Source organism: Gossypium hirsutum, chromosome D06, assembly GCF_007990345.1.
Source record: "Gossypium hirsutum isolate 1008001.06 chromosome D06, Gossypium_hirsutum_v2.1, whole genome shotgun sequence".
NCBI classification, from domain to species: Eukaryota; Viridiplantae; Streptophyta; class Magnoliopsida; order Malvales; family Malvaceae; genus Gossypium; species Gossypium hirsutum.
Window position 1 is genome coordinate 54,739,390 of NC_053442.1, and position 13,592 is coordinate 54,752,981.

The following is a 13,592-nucleotide window of genomic DNA, read 5'->3' on the forward strand; positions in this document are numbered from 1 at the left end:
GGAAACGCCTTGAGTATCTTGATTGTGTTGCTTAATTTGTTGATCCATTGACAGTGATTATTTTTTCAAAAACAAACACATTATGATTGATCTTGGCACCGATAATAACAACAAGATTAACTGGGCTCTCAAGATTAACAACAAGAAGCAAGTGTGTCCATTTCATGTACTCCTACTACTCGTCTTTCTGAGGCTGCTTGGTTGGTTGGCCATTGATATTTATTGCTGACAATTCTTTCAATAATCTCATAAGCATCATTATAAGACTTAGAAAGAAGGGCTCCATTTGCCGAAGCATCCACCATTATTCTAGTATGAATATTGAGACCATTATAGAAAGTCTCCATTTGAACGCAGTAAGGAATGCCGTGATGAGGGCACTTTCGTAATAGCTCTTTGAATTGCTCCCATACCTTATATAAAGATTCTTCATCAAGTTGCTAAAATGAAGTGATTTCATTTTGGATCTTGGCTGTTAAAGATGGAGGGAAATATTTCATTAAGAAAAGTTCAACCAACTCTTGCCATGTAGTTATGGAACTTGACAGTAGGGAGTTCAACCACACCCGTGCTTTATCTCTTAAGGAGTATGGAAATAATCTCAGTCTCAAGGCGTTCTCGGTCCTCCGACTAGTTTAAATGAGTCACTCACTTCCATGAATAGCTGAAGATGAAGATGTGGATCTTTAGTAAGAATCCCACTAAATTGACCCATATTTTGCAACATTTGGAACATGACTGGCTTTAGCTTGAGTTGTTGTGCCTCGATTTTAGGTCTCCTAATACTCAGATTGAGTTCGTTGAATAGAGAAATGGCATACTGTCGAATGGAACAGTTTCTGTCATCTTCAACAATAATCGAATTGTGAGTATTATAAGTGAATGTTCCTCCTAGATTTTAGTTTTGAACTTCGGAATTCATCTCTTTGGTGCTTCTTTGGTCCGCATATCTTCTCCTTTGTCTAAAAGTCCTTTCAATTTCAGGGTCTACGGGGAGTAAGTCAATAATTTGATCAATACTCATAAACACCTGAAACAAACACAAAAAAATGGAATTAAATTTTAACAAAAAAAATAGATCAAAATGCAAAATTAACAATTTCACAAATAATTTCTTTTAAAACAGTCCCCAGTAACGACGCCAAAAACTTAGAATGATGGAAATGTGCAAGTGTACACAATCGCAACAAGTAATAAAGTGACAGGTAAATGTCGAGTTATTGTACCCACAGGGACTCTACAAAGAAATATTTATGAAATGAAATTCAAACACTTTGGTGATTAAAAATATTTTGAATTTGAGGAAGTGATTAAAAACTAAAATTTAACTAAGTAAAATAAAATAGAATAAAAATAAAAGTTTCAATGCACGATTTCAAAAGATGGTTTTAATCAAGATGACATAATTGTGTTAGATCAATTACATTTCTTAACTTAATATTACTAAAAAAATGTTCATGTTGTTACGAATAAATTCACGGCAACTTGGTATTTTGTTAACTATAGCACATATAGACTTACTAAATTAAATAATCTCTTGAACATATCACTATGCCAATTCAAACAATTTATCAATTTAAGTAAGCAAGTAAAATTTTAAGTGAGGTAACAATATATACCTACATTGAAACAGTTTAATCACAATAATATTGCAAGTTATGCAAGGCTAATGTACTGTTTAATACCATCGCTAATTTAACCCTCAGCTACCTTAGAAGATTAAACATATACTGATTAAGTTTTGTGTTAATTAATTACAATTTCAATACAATTAATAATTAATTCATTAGTTACCTTATAATTGTAATGCAAGAATAACATAATTATAGTTTTACTTAATCAAACAATTTACCAAGACCTATAACAACACAAACATAATTTTAATAACTTAAGTGGATGAAATGCAATTAACCTAACTCGAATTAAATTTAAGCCATGTTAATTAAATTTAAAATAAAAACATAACAAATATTTATAGACATGTTCATAACAACAACAAGAAAAGTTAAAGGATAGGAAACTAGAATCAAATCTCGTGTTTCTCCAAAGCCTGACTAGTTTGCTTCGCTCCTCCTTCTGTACTTATTCTTGTTGAACCGAGGCTTCTAAAAACACTTGAATGCTACTACCCAAGGTGGAAGAAAGACTCTTTTCCAATAGGGAAATCAGCAAGGAAGGGACAAGAAAGAAAAATAGAAAATAAGAAGAGAAAGTGAGTGAAAGAGAGAGAGATGTGTGGAATGAAATGTGTATTGAATGAGGTAGCAAATGTGGGTATTTATAGTTGTGAATGGATGATAAAAATAACAAATAATTAGAAAACACACACTCTTCCTTGTCCAGGCATACAACAAGAAAGTTTGAATGTTTCAAACTTACTATTTTAAGCTAGGGGCAAATCTTCAAAGACACAAAAACTGGAGGGGTTTGAATGGTGTTTAGGGAAACTTTGAAGGCTATTTTGCAAGCATAAAAATAAGAAAAATTAAAAAAATTCAGTTGATTGGGTCAGCTTGTTGGATGGTTTTGGGCTGCCATTTCTCTTGTTGGATCAGTTTTCTTTTATTAGCACCATTGAGCCACTTTTTCCTTCAGGCTTTATATTAAAACTTAACCCAATTAAATTTGGATAAAAATTAAATATACACTACGTAAAATAATCGTCATTTGGACTGTCCTTGGCTGGAAAAATATTCAGCCTTGCTCTTGGTTCACTTGATGTAAAAATTCCCTAACGGTTCAAGCCTTTTAAGGTGACTGCCGAGCCAATTTTCACCTTTTGTGCAAAATTGTCGAAAATAAACCAAATTTGTGAAAATTTATTATAAAAATAATTAAAATTCAATATGTTAATAATTTAAGTGAAAATTAATTATTTTATAATTAAAGTGTGAATTTCGACCAAATTTACTATGAAACTGCATGAATTTGGGCTCAAAAGGTGCTGAAAAAGTCTATATATTTTTGTGTTTCCAGTAATAAAAAAATTCTGCCAATGGGCTTCGCAATAATGCCTGGAGAAAAGGAAGACGATTGAGATTTCTTCTTGACTAACTTGAGAAGGCATGTAGTGCCTGTTGGGATCGCCAGTACGCCCTGTGGCACAACAGAAAAATATTTTGGCGATCCTCAGCCATGGATCCATGTATGATGAACGAAAATGGGTTGAGATAAGGTTGAAGATATACCTTCTTAACTGAAAAATGATGAAAAGATGTTGCTGCTTCGATGTCGATTCCAAACCACAACGAAAATGTCCTAACCTCTACGTAGTCCACGTGGTATTAAAACGAATGGAAAAAACTTTCCAAAAAAATTTCTAGAGAAAAATCTTCTAAAACGACTGCTAGACCTTTTTTTTCTTATTTTCTTTAAAACACTCTTAACCCTAATTTGGGATTTTGGTATCCATATATTGAAAATCGAATCATCCTATAGAGAACATATGGAATGCATTAAAAACGTTATATTCTTGCCAAAAAGAATTCTAACTTACATGTTTCAATGTTTGACCGAAACCATAATTATAATAATTTATTATAATAATTTCGATAAACTATATCCTGTTAAAATTTTATATGAATCAAATTCATATATTAAACTTAACTATTTTATTGATTTGTGTACAACAACTTTGCACATTTAATTCATTTAATATTTAACTGTAAATTAATTTAATTCATGTGGCAGGTAAACACAATAGCAACTGTATTTGGATTTTGTTCGTTTTAACCATAAGGTGTGACCTTGTAGGTTAACGTTAGTAGTAATACTAGAACATTTCTAATAATACATGTAATGGGTGGCATCTAGCAATGCATCATTGCTACCTAAGTTACAAGAAGTCATAATTTGACATAACCTTTCTATGATAAACCTTTCATGTATTACATCCTTTTGTCTTTTATATCTAGATTGGACATAAGTCACGGAACAGTTACACTTGCATAATCCAATCTTATGTTTTTTGATATCTTGAGTAGACTACAAAAAACAAATAAGTGTGATATCTCATATCAACTTATTCGAGCATGGCCATACATTTCTAGTCTCACTCAATCAAGTGGCCTAAGAAATTACTCTCATTATATAGGAGGGACAAATCCTATATTGATTAACCATATCCCACTATATAGATTGTGGCATATCCAACATCAGTCTTTTCAGTACAATCTATTATGGAAGACATTTGATTGTACCAAAATATACGACTCACAATGTTGGGATAATGATAATCTCAAGTCTGAGAATCGTATACATAGTTATCATTATGAGTAATGTTGTAACTATTACATAAAATCCAAGAAACATACTCATAGTGGGTCAGTCCAATTGTTGTTCTCTAGCACATACTCATGTATTGATTTTGACATCTCTATGCCAATGACAACACTTTGTCATCAATCAACTACATATTAGTCTCAATGCATTATTGTTGTCCAAGCTTACAATAATACTTGACTAAGGACCTTTTAAGAAAAATTATATTTTTCTTAGAACTTTATTACAATTTCGTTTATTTATATACACAAAAAAAAACTAAAATAATAATGAGAATGCCTTATATTAATAAACAAGGTAAAACGAGTATGTGATTACAATCATCTCATGATTGGTCTTTGGGCATACTATAACAACCTCCCACTAGCACTAAGACCAACCACTCATATATCTAATACCAATTGACTTAGTGTGATGTTCATGCTTCTACTATGTTAGAGGCTTCATCAATGGATCAACAATGTTATCATCTATTGGTACTTTGTATTTTTATATCTCTTCGATCAATGATTTCTCAAAAAAGATGGAAACACCTAAGTATATGTTTGGACCGTTGGTGAAATCTGGGTTCTTTTGCTTGTGCAATGGCTCTGTTGTTGTCACAACGAGGTTTTATAGCATCTAATATGCTACACACAACCCCTAGTTCAAATATGAACTTATTGATCCAAACAGCCTCTTTTACAACCTCACTAGTTGCAATATACCTAGCCTCAGTTGTAGAATCAACTATTGTATCTTGCTTCGTACTTTTCCAGCTCACAGTGCCACCATTAAGGCAAAACAGAAAACCTGATTGCAATCATGAATCATTCTTGTCAGTTTGGAAGCTAGCATCAGTTAACCTTTTACACTCAGCTTTTCCTCACCTCCATATATAAGGAATGTATCTTTAGTCCTTCTCAAGTACTTAAGGATATTTTTAACTGCGACCCAATGAACTTCAATGAGATTTACTTGGTACCGACTAGTCATGCTTAAAGCATACGAAACATTTAGATAGGTACATAGCATGCCATACATGACAGACCCAATAGCTGAAGCATATGGAATCTTTGAGAAGCTTGCTTTAATCCCTAAATGGATCTTTGTAGCTTACATGTCTTTTCAACATCTTTTGGATAGTAAAAACCTTCATGTTGTGTCATGTACACATCCTCTTCCAGTTTTCCATCAAGGAAAGCTATTTTGACGTCTATCTGCCAGATTTCATAATCATGAAATACAACTATTGCAAGTAAGATCCGGATGGATTTAAACACAGCAACAGAAGAAAAGGTTTCATCATAGTCAATACCATGAACTTGGTGAAAACCTTTAGTAACTAATTGCCTTTCGTATGTTTGTACATTACGATCCATGTTTATTTTCTTTTTGAAAACCCACTTGCACCTAATAGGTTACCCCTTTAGGTGGGTCAACCAAGATCCATACTTGGTTTTCTAACATGGAATCCATCTTAGACCTCATGGCATCAAGCCATTTCTTAGAATTTGGGCTTACCACCACTTCTTGATAAGTCCTAGGCTTATCTTGATCCATAAGTTGAATATCACCATATGTTATAATGAAACATCCATATCTCTCAGATACATGATGTTCTCTTAAAGATCTTTGTGGTAGTTGTGTTTCTAAAACAATTGATTTTTCTGCAATAACTTGTGGAACTTGTTGTTGTTCAATCTCTGGTTTAATGATCTATTGTTGTTTTTAAATTTCTCTGAGTTCTATTATTCTACTACTTCCTTTTCTAGAGACAAACTCTCCTTCAAGAAAGATTCATGTCCGAGCAACAAACACTTTATTCTCAGTAGGATTAAAGAAATAATATCCTTTAGTTTCCTTAAGATATCCCACAAAGATGCACTATTTGGATTTGGGTTCAAGCTTAGTAGACATCTGATGTTTAATATAAGCTTCACAACCCCAAATCTTTATGAAAGACATACTAGAATGCTTCCCAGTCCACATCTCATATGGTGTCTTTTGAACCAATTTAGTGTGAAAGTAGTTTTTTCAAGTGTATGTCCCCAAAAGGAAGTAGGAAGTTCAACATGACTTATCATTGATTGAACCATATCTAACAATGTTCAATTTCTCCTTTCAAGAACTCCATTCCATTGTGGAGTACCAAGAGTTGTAAGTTGTGAGACAATCCCATAAGTATTCACCTCCTCAATCTGATCAAAATGCCTTAATACTTTTACCTTGTTGATTTTGTACTTCATTTTTAAATTCCTTGAAGTTTTCAAATGCTTCAAATTTATGGAGAATAAGATAAATATACCCATATCTACTGAAGCTATCAGTGAAAGTAATGAAGTATTGAAAACCTCCTCTGACTTTTGTGTTCATTGGCCCACATACATCACTATGTATTAAGCCCAATAATCACTAGCTCGCTCACTTTTACTATTAAAAGGAGTTTACCTAACAAGCAAGACTTACATATATCCAATTGTTCGAAAATAAAACAGTAAAAAACTCCATCTTTATGGAGCTTTGATATGTGTTTCTCACTTATATGGCCCAATTAACAACGCTAAAGACAAATTTGATTAGAGTAATTTATTTTTTTATCTTTTAGTATTCATGTTATAAACGAGTCTATCTTGATCTAAAATGTAGAGGCCATTTACTAATTGTGCTGAACTATATAAAACATGATCGAGATAAAATGAACAAAAATTATTCTTAATAATTATTTTAAAACCATTTCTTTCTAAACAAGAAATTAAGATAATGTTTCTAGTCAAACTTGGCACAAAATAACAATCCTCCAAAATTTAATCAAGTCCACTAGGCAATGATAAAAGATGTGTTCCTACAACTGATGCAAGAACTCTTGCTCCATTTCCAACTCGTAGGTCTACATCCCCTTTAGCCAAATTCCTACTCCTTTATAGTCCCTGTATAGAGGTACAAATATGAGATCCACATTTGGTATCTAATACCTATAAATTAGATGTTGATAAATTAATTTCAATAACATAAATACCTGAAGTGTCTAGTCTTACCACAATGGAAACATTTTCCTTCCTTAGCAATTCCTCCTTTAGGTTTCAATGCAGCTTTTCCTTTGTTGAGTTTCACCTTGCCATTGTCCTTGGGCTTTGCCTTAGCATTAAGCTTTCCTTTGCCCTTGTCCTTGTAGACCATCAGAATGGGCTTAGGTCCAACCTTTTTCATGTTACTTTCAACTGTTCACAACATGCTAAGTAATTGTGGCAAAGTCTTATTAATCTCATTCATGTTAAAATTAAGGAAAATTGGCTAAAACTATCCGAAAACGATTGCAATATGACATCAGTGACCAACTCCACACCTAGAGGAAATCCTAGTTTTTCAAGGCTTTCAATATAGCCTATCATTTTGAGAACGTCAGTTCCCATAGGAGATCCCTCACCAGTTTGCATCGAAACAGAGCCTTAAAGGTCTCGTACCTCTCTTGATATGATTGCCCTCATATAATTCCTTGAGGTGCTGAATCATATCATAGGCAACCGTATCCTCATGTTGCTTTTGAAGCTCACGAGTCATAGTGGCAAGCATTAGACATCCTATATCGAACTTGTCATCAAAATGCTTCTTATAAGTATCATTTTCAACTCTAGAGGCATTAGCTACTGATTCATAAGGAATGGGTTCTTCAATGACATATAATTTTCATTCTTGCTTGAGAACAATCCTCAAGTTACGGAACCAGTCAAGGAAGTTCATGTAACACCCCTTACCCGAGACCGTTGCCGGAGTCGAGCACGAGGCATTACTTAGCTTATTTTACAAATTCGGAGCATAAAAATTTGGTTTGAAAATTGATTTCACTGTTTACAGTAATCTGCCCAATCGCGCAGCAGTTACTAAATTGATTATAACTCGAGCTACGGGACTCGAAATTTAATTCCGTAAATTTTCCCTGAAACTAGACTCATATATCTTTCTTCCATAAAAATTTCAGAATTTTTGGTTTGGTCAATTAGTACAGTTTATTAGTTAAAGTCTCCCCTGTTTCTTCACTCGACTGTCCTGACCTCTTGCCACTAAAAATAATTTTTCTAATTATAGTATTTTCATATGATATCACCACTTGTTTCTAAGAAAATAGACTCAATAAGGATTCTATACATATAAACTACAACTCATAATTATTTTTTTACCCTTTTTAATGTTTTTCTAAACTTGAAACAGGGGACTCCAGAAATAGTTCTGACCCTGTCTCACTAAAATTCACATATCTTAAAATATAAATTTTTTTTTGCTAAACCGTTATTTTCTATGAAAATAGACTTAACAAGCTTTAATTTAATATATCATTCACCCTATAATTCATTTTATACTATCCTAGGTAATTTTTCAAAGTCGCATCACTGTTGCTGCCTGAATTCTGTTTCTTTGCAAAGTTTACCCTTTCTCGATTTTCACACTTAACCATTTTAAAAGCCAAACATTATCACATACTCACACATCTTTCTTTAGCAATCTCATAGATACAACATTCAAAATGACTAATCCCTATACATCACTTAGGTATATAACATTACCTAGGTACATGCCACATTATCAACAAAAAGGTACATCACTAAAATTTCTCTGAAGTCGGGATTACTTTGGATGCTGGATCGAACACTGGTTTTCTACAATCCTGCGCACGGAAACAACCGTACGCTGAGTATGGGTATACTCAGTGGTATTACCATAATTCAAATTAATAATATTAATAAACATATAATGCATAAATCTTATATACAAATATTAATTCAATATTTCAACAATAGCAATCTATCAATCAATATCACATATCCACAATTTGAATTTGAACATATCATAAACTTTAGATTCAATTCTCAATCTCATTTCACATTTCAATTCACAATTCAACTTTTCATTTCATTTCAATAGCTCGTTCGATCAACTCGTTCGGTTTATCATTTCATTAATTACCCTATTAACAAAACTCGAACTTTGGCGGATACACGGATTCCAACCAAACACACCAGTACGGCACATTGTGCCTAAAACGGTACATAGTACCTGATCAGTATACGACACATAAGTGCCTGAAATGACACACGAGGTGCCTGATACGACACATAAAGTGCCTGAGATACGACACATAAAGTGCCTGATCGGCAAAGCCGATAAATCCCGTACTCTTCCAAATCCTATGGCATGCCAATTATATCCGACTCAGGCCGACTAGTTAATAGGGTTTCCGAATCACATTTCAATTCAATCACTTTCTCATACTTTCAATTCAAATCATTCCCATTTAATCACCATTTGTTTCAATACATTTTTCTATTTCAAATTCACTTTCGATTTAATCGCAATTCAACTCAGATTCACTTCCCACTTTCAAATCAATATACAATTCAATACCAATACATGTTTCAAATATTCACATATAATCATACTTCGATTCAATTCAAACCACTTTTCAATCAATACACAATTCACATATTCACATATCTTCAAATCTCATATCTCAATTTCCAATTCACATATCAATTCACAATTCACATATTTACACATAGTCATAATTTAATTCACTTTTATTCAATTCATATTTTAATTCATTCAATTAAATATCGATATTCTCCTTATTTTTATTTACTAACATATTATTCAAAATTCAATAATTACTATCAATAAATCCAATATCAATACGTATATATATATTTCATTCAATTCAATTATGAAACTCACCTCAATTTGCTTACCGTGTATATTAATTTAATTTTAACAGTTAATAATTAAATTCGAATTATGGTAATACTAACCGAAATTTCTCCCGAGTCAATCCTTGTCCACCTTCTCCTTTCTTTTCTTGGACAATGACTCGTACACGACATTAGCTACGTAATTAAACAATTAAAAATCATTAATACTCAATTTCATTAAAATATTTCCCGTATACCTAAACTTTACCCAAATTCTAATTTAATCCCTTATCAATACTAATTTTATTTTTCCATTCTAACTCTATATTCTCTCTTAATTCTTACTATAAACTCAGTTTAATTCTTCAATTTCCCCATAAATCCCTAATTTCGGGATTCTTTCAATTTAGTCCCTATCAATTCAAAACTTATATCTTATTTTACAAATCAATCTTTTACTAACTTCTAACTTAAAATTCAACCATTTTAACCTCTAGTTCATCAATTAATTCAACATAACTCATGTCTGAAAATATAATAACTACCCGAATTCCAACATAAATCCAATAATACTTTGTTCTAGGATACCAAAAACTCAAAAATTATAAGAAAAGGACTTAATTTGACTTACCAATTGAGCTTGGAACCTTAAAACCTTAAATTTCCCTTTTTCTTTTTCTTTCTTTCTTTCTTTCTTTCCTTCCTTCTCTGCCCGTTTTGCTCTCTGTTTCTTTCTCTGTTTCGTCTCTTCTATTCTGTTTCTTTTCTTTCTTTTTCTATTCTTTCTTTTGTCTTATGTATATATATAATATAATATAATATATTAATAATATAATATAAAAACATAATCATTACTATAATATAATAATATTTTTTTAACACATAAAAATCTCAGATTTTTATACTTATGCCGCTCAACTTTGGAAAAAGGCATAATTTCTTATTTGGTCCTTTTAACTTTTCTTTAATCTATAATTAAACTTTTATCCCTATTGCAATTTAATCCTTTTTCATAATTAACTATCGAAACGTTAAAATTTCTTAACGAAACTTTAATATTATCCTATTGACACTCTGTAAATATTTATAAAAATATTTACGGCTCAGTTTATAATATCGAGGTCTCGATACCTAGTTTTCGACCCAATTTACCTAATAATTTCTTTTAAATCACAAAATTCACTAATTCAAAAATATTTCTAAAATCACACTTAACTTATAATTATTAATTAATAATTTTTTTAACTTTTTCATCGATTTTAGTGATCTCAAATCACTATTCTGACACTACTGAAAATTGGGCTGTTACAACTCTTCCCCCCTTAAAAAAAATTTCGTCCTCGAAATTTCTTACCTGATACAAGCTATTAAGTCAAATCTTTCTTCACCCCTTTCAATCGAAGTCCATAAAAATTAATCATAACTCATATCACTTCCGAACTCATATCAAAACTCATTTTAGAAATTGATACTATGCCTGAACTTAACTGAGCAGCTCTGATGTTCTCTTGCCATCACTTTTTCACTAGTAGTATGACTACCAAGAAATTTCCAGTAATTGTCTGTCGAAACATAACTGAGAAACCCGAATTATCTTATTTAATACCTTTGAACGAAGATCTTGGAAACCCATCCAGCCAGAAGAAAGTAAATAATTTAAACCCATTGTGGAGACCCAAAATATATTGTTTCCATCACTGATTATGATTCAATTAACTTTTCAATGAATAACCCACTCTGATTAAAACAACTGAGTCGATTTTACCCATCAGATAATAACATTTCAGAATAATCCATTCTTCTTGTTGTCAAAACAATCCAGATATACCATATATCATAATCCTCTCAGAACACCAACCGAAAATTACCACAAATAGCATTTAACTCAAACGAATTTTGACATTCCATTATTGACTTGTTGACATAATTCAGAATTACCTGAGAAGTGAAAACCAAAATACAAGTTTGAGCTCAATCTTCCTCCATCTACACTTTTGCCGATATCAACCCTTTCACGAAAACTAGAAAGGAATTATATATAATAAAAATATTTCAATCATTAACATCGAAGCTTTAAACTATACCGAAGCCACAACCATTAAATAGATTAAAAACCATAATGCCATAATAGAACTGACGTTCCAACCGTATAGATAGAACAATACCTCAACATCAATAGTGCATTCCAAAATAGATGAAGAAAACCGAAGTAGTCCCAATAACAACCAGTGCAGTAATACAACTTCTATAATCTGAGATCCATATAACCGAGTTCCCATGATCAAACCAAGATTTATAACAGTAATAAATATAGTTACCTCCGGCCAATGAATATCTTGTACGGATGAACCATGGTTAATAAATAAGATTAGACTATAAGAATAATAAGAAAATCGAGATAATAAAATCCAAGATGTGAAACTATACTGAATTTCCGAGAAGAAAAACCACATTGAATGATAAAGAGATCGATGATATCCCAGAGAAAATCCAAAAGAATATCCCAGAGAAAATCCACAAGAATATCCCAGAGAAAATCCACAAGAAGAATATCGCTTGTACGCACTAGTAATAGTTGTGATAAAGACAATATAAATTCCATATATGTAATTCGGAGCTTCAACCAGTAGAAATAGAAAATAGCTTCATATGAGTTTTATCATCAAATCTTCTATCGAACATAATAGATTAGAAAACCAAAGAAAGATAGAGGAATCCCGATCATGAATCAACCAGACTAATAATAATTTCGTCTAACAATACGATTAGCCAACCTTGCTATATAATAAGAATCATATCTGAAAATAAATAATTGCATATACCTCTGAGGATAAAAGAGCATATAGAATACCCATATAGAATACCCAGAAGAGATCATTGTAAAATACTCGACTACAACAACTGCATTCAGATATGTTTGCAATTTTCAACACAATCCCACTAATTACTAAAGTCATCATTAATCTCGCATTATCCCAATCATTAAAGAAATCAATTCAGAAGAAATTCCGATTAACCTGCTCTTTAAATTTTATACCTGAATAAGTCGATTACTCGTGAATAGCTTTTTCATTAATAGCGACATTGCGAATCCCAAATAATCATTTAAAAATTTGATATCTTTTCTGGAACCCTCTTTACTTGCTATCCCATCCACAACTCTGACTGCATTATTATTCCTTCAATTATTGAACTCTTCAATTTCACACTTGTAAACTTAATGAATATAATTCTTGTAAATTCCATTGTTCAGGTGAGGGGGTGAAGGTCGTAAAGCCTCAAAATTTTAACTCTCATATATGTACTTATATATATATACACATAACATGACTTTTATCGTCAATATATTCATTACAAACATTCATTTCGTACCTTATAAATCTTTACTCATATAGGCAACTCCCCTTTCTCTATCAAATACTCAAATATCATTTTCATCACTGTCGGAACTAGATCGATTGGAGACATTTTTGTCTATTAGTAAAACATTTCTCATTTATCAAGGTTACTCCTTAAATGTATAAATGTATATTTTCATCCTTATCTATAAGGATTACTATTTTAAATCTCCATACAAAACTAAATAACATTTACTTATTCACAACTTTAAATTATTTTATTACAAATACATGCTTATTTATTCACAGCTTT

The 13,592-nt window shown here is 31.8% G+C and overlaps 2 long non-coding RNA genes and 1 other non-coding gene across 4 annotated transcripts; 1 reads left to right on the top strand and 2 right to left on the bottom strand.

Moving 5' to 3' along the window:
• Positions 1-363: 363 nt before the first annotated feature.
• Positions 364-470, top strand: LOC121218734 (small nucleolar RNA R71). The gene has a single exon (XR_005915211.1). It is a non-coding gene; the product is annotated as a small nucleolar RNA R71 (small nucleolar RNA).
• Positions 471-6,959: 6,489 nt separating this feature from the next.
• LOC121218366 (uncharacterized) lies at positions 6,960-7,998 on the bottom strand. Of its 2 annotated transcripts, none has more exons than XR_005914624.1 (2): positions 7,299-7,998; positions 6,960-7,190 (listed from the first exon to the last, which is right to left on the bottom strand). It is a non-coding gene; the product is annotated as an uncharacterized lncRNA (long non-coding RNA). The 2 variants fall into 2 exon arrangements; XR_005914625.1 differs by having other exon boundaries at positions 7,280-7,998.
• Positions 7,999-8,696: 698 nt separating this feature from the next.
• Positions 8,697-10,622, bottom strand: LOC121218367 (uncharacterized). The gene is made up of 3 exons (XR_005914626.1): positions 10,573-10,622; positions 10,062-10,136; positions 8,697-8,923 (listed from the first exon to the last, which is right to left on the bottom strand). It is a non-coding gene; the product is annotated as an uncharacterized lncRNA (long non-coding RNA).
• Positions 10,623-13,592: the final 2,970 nt, after the last annotated feature.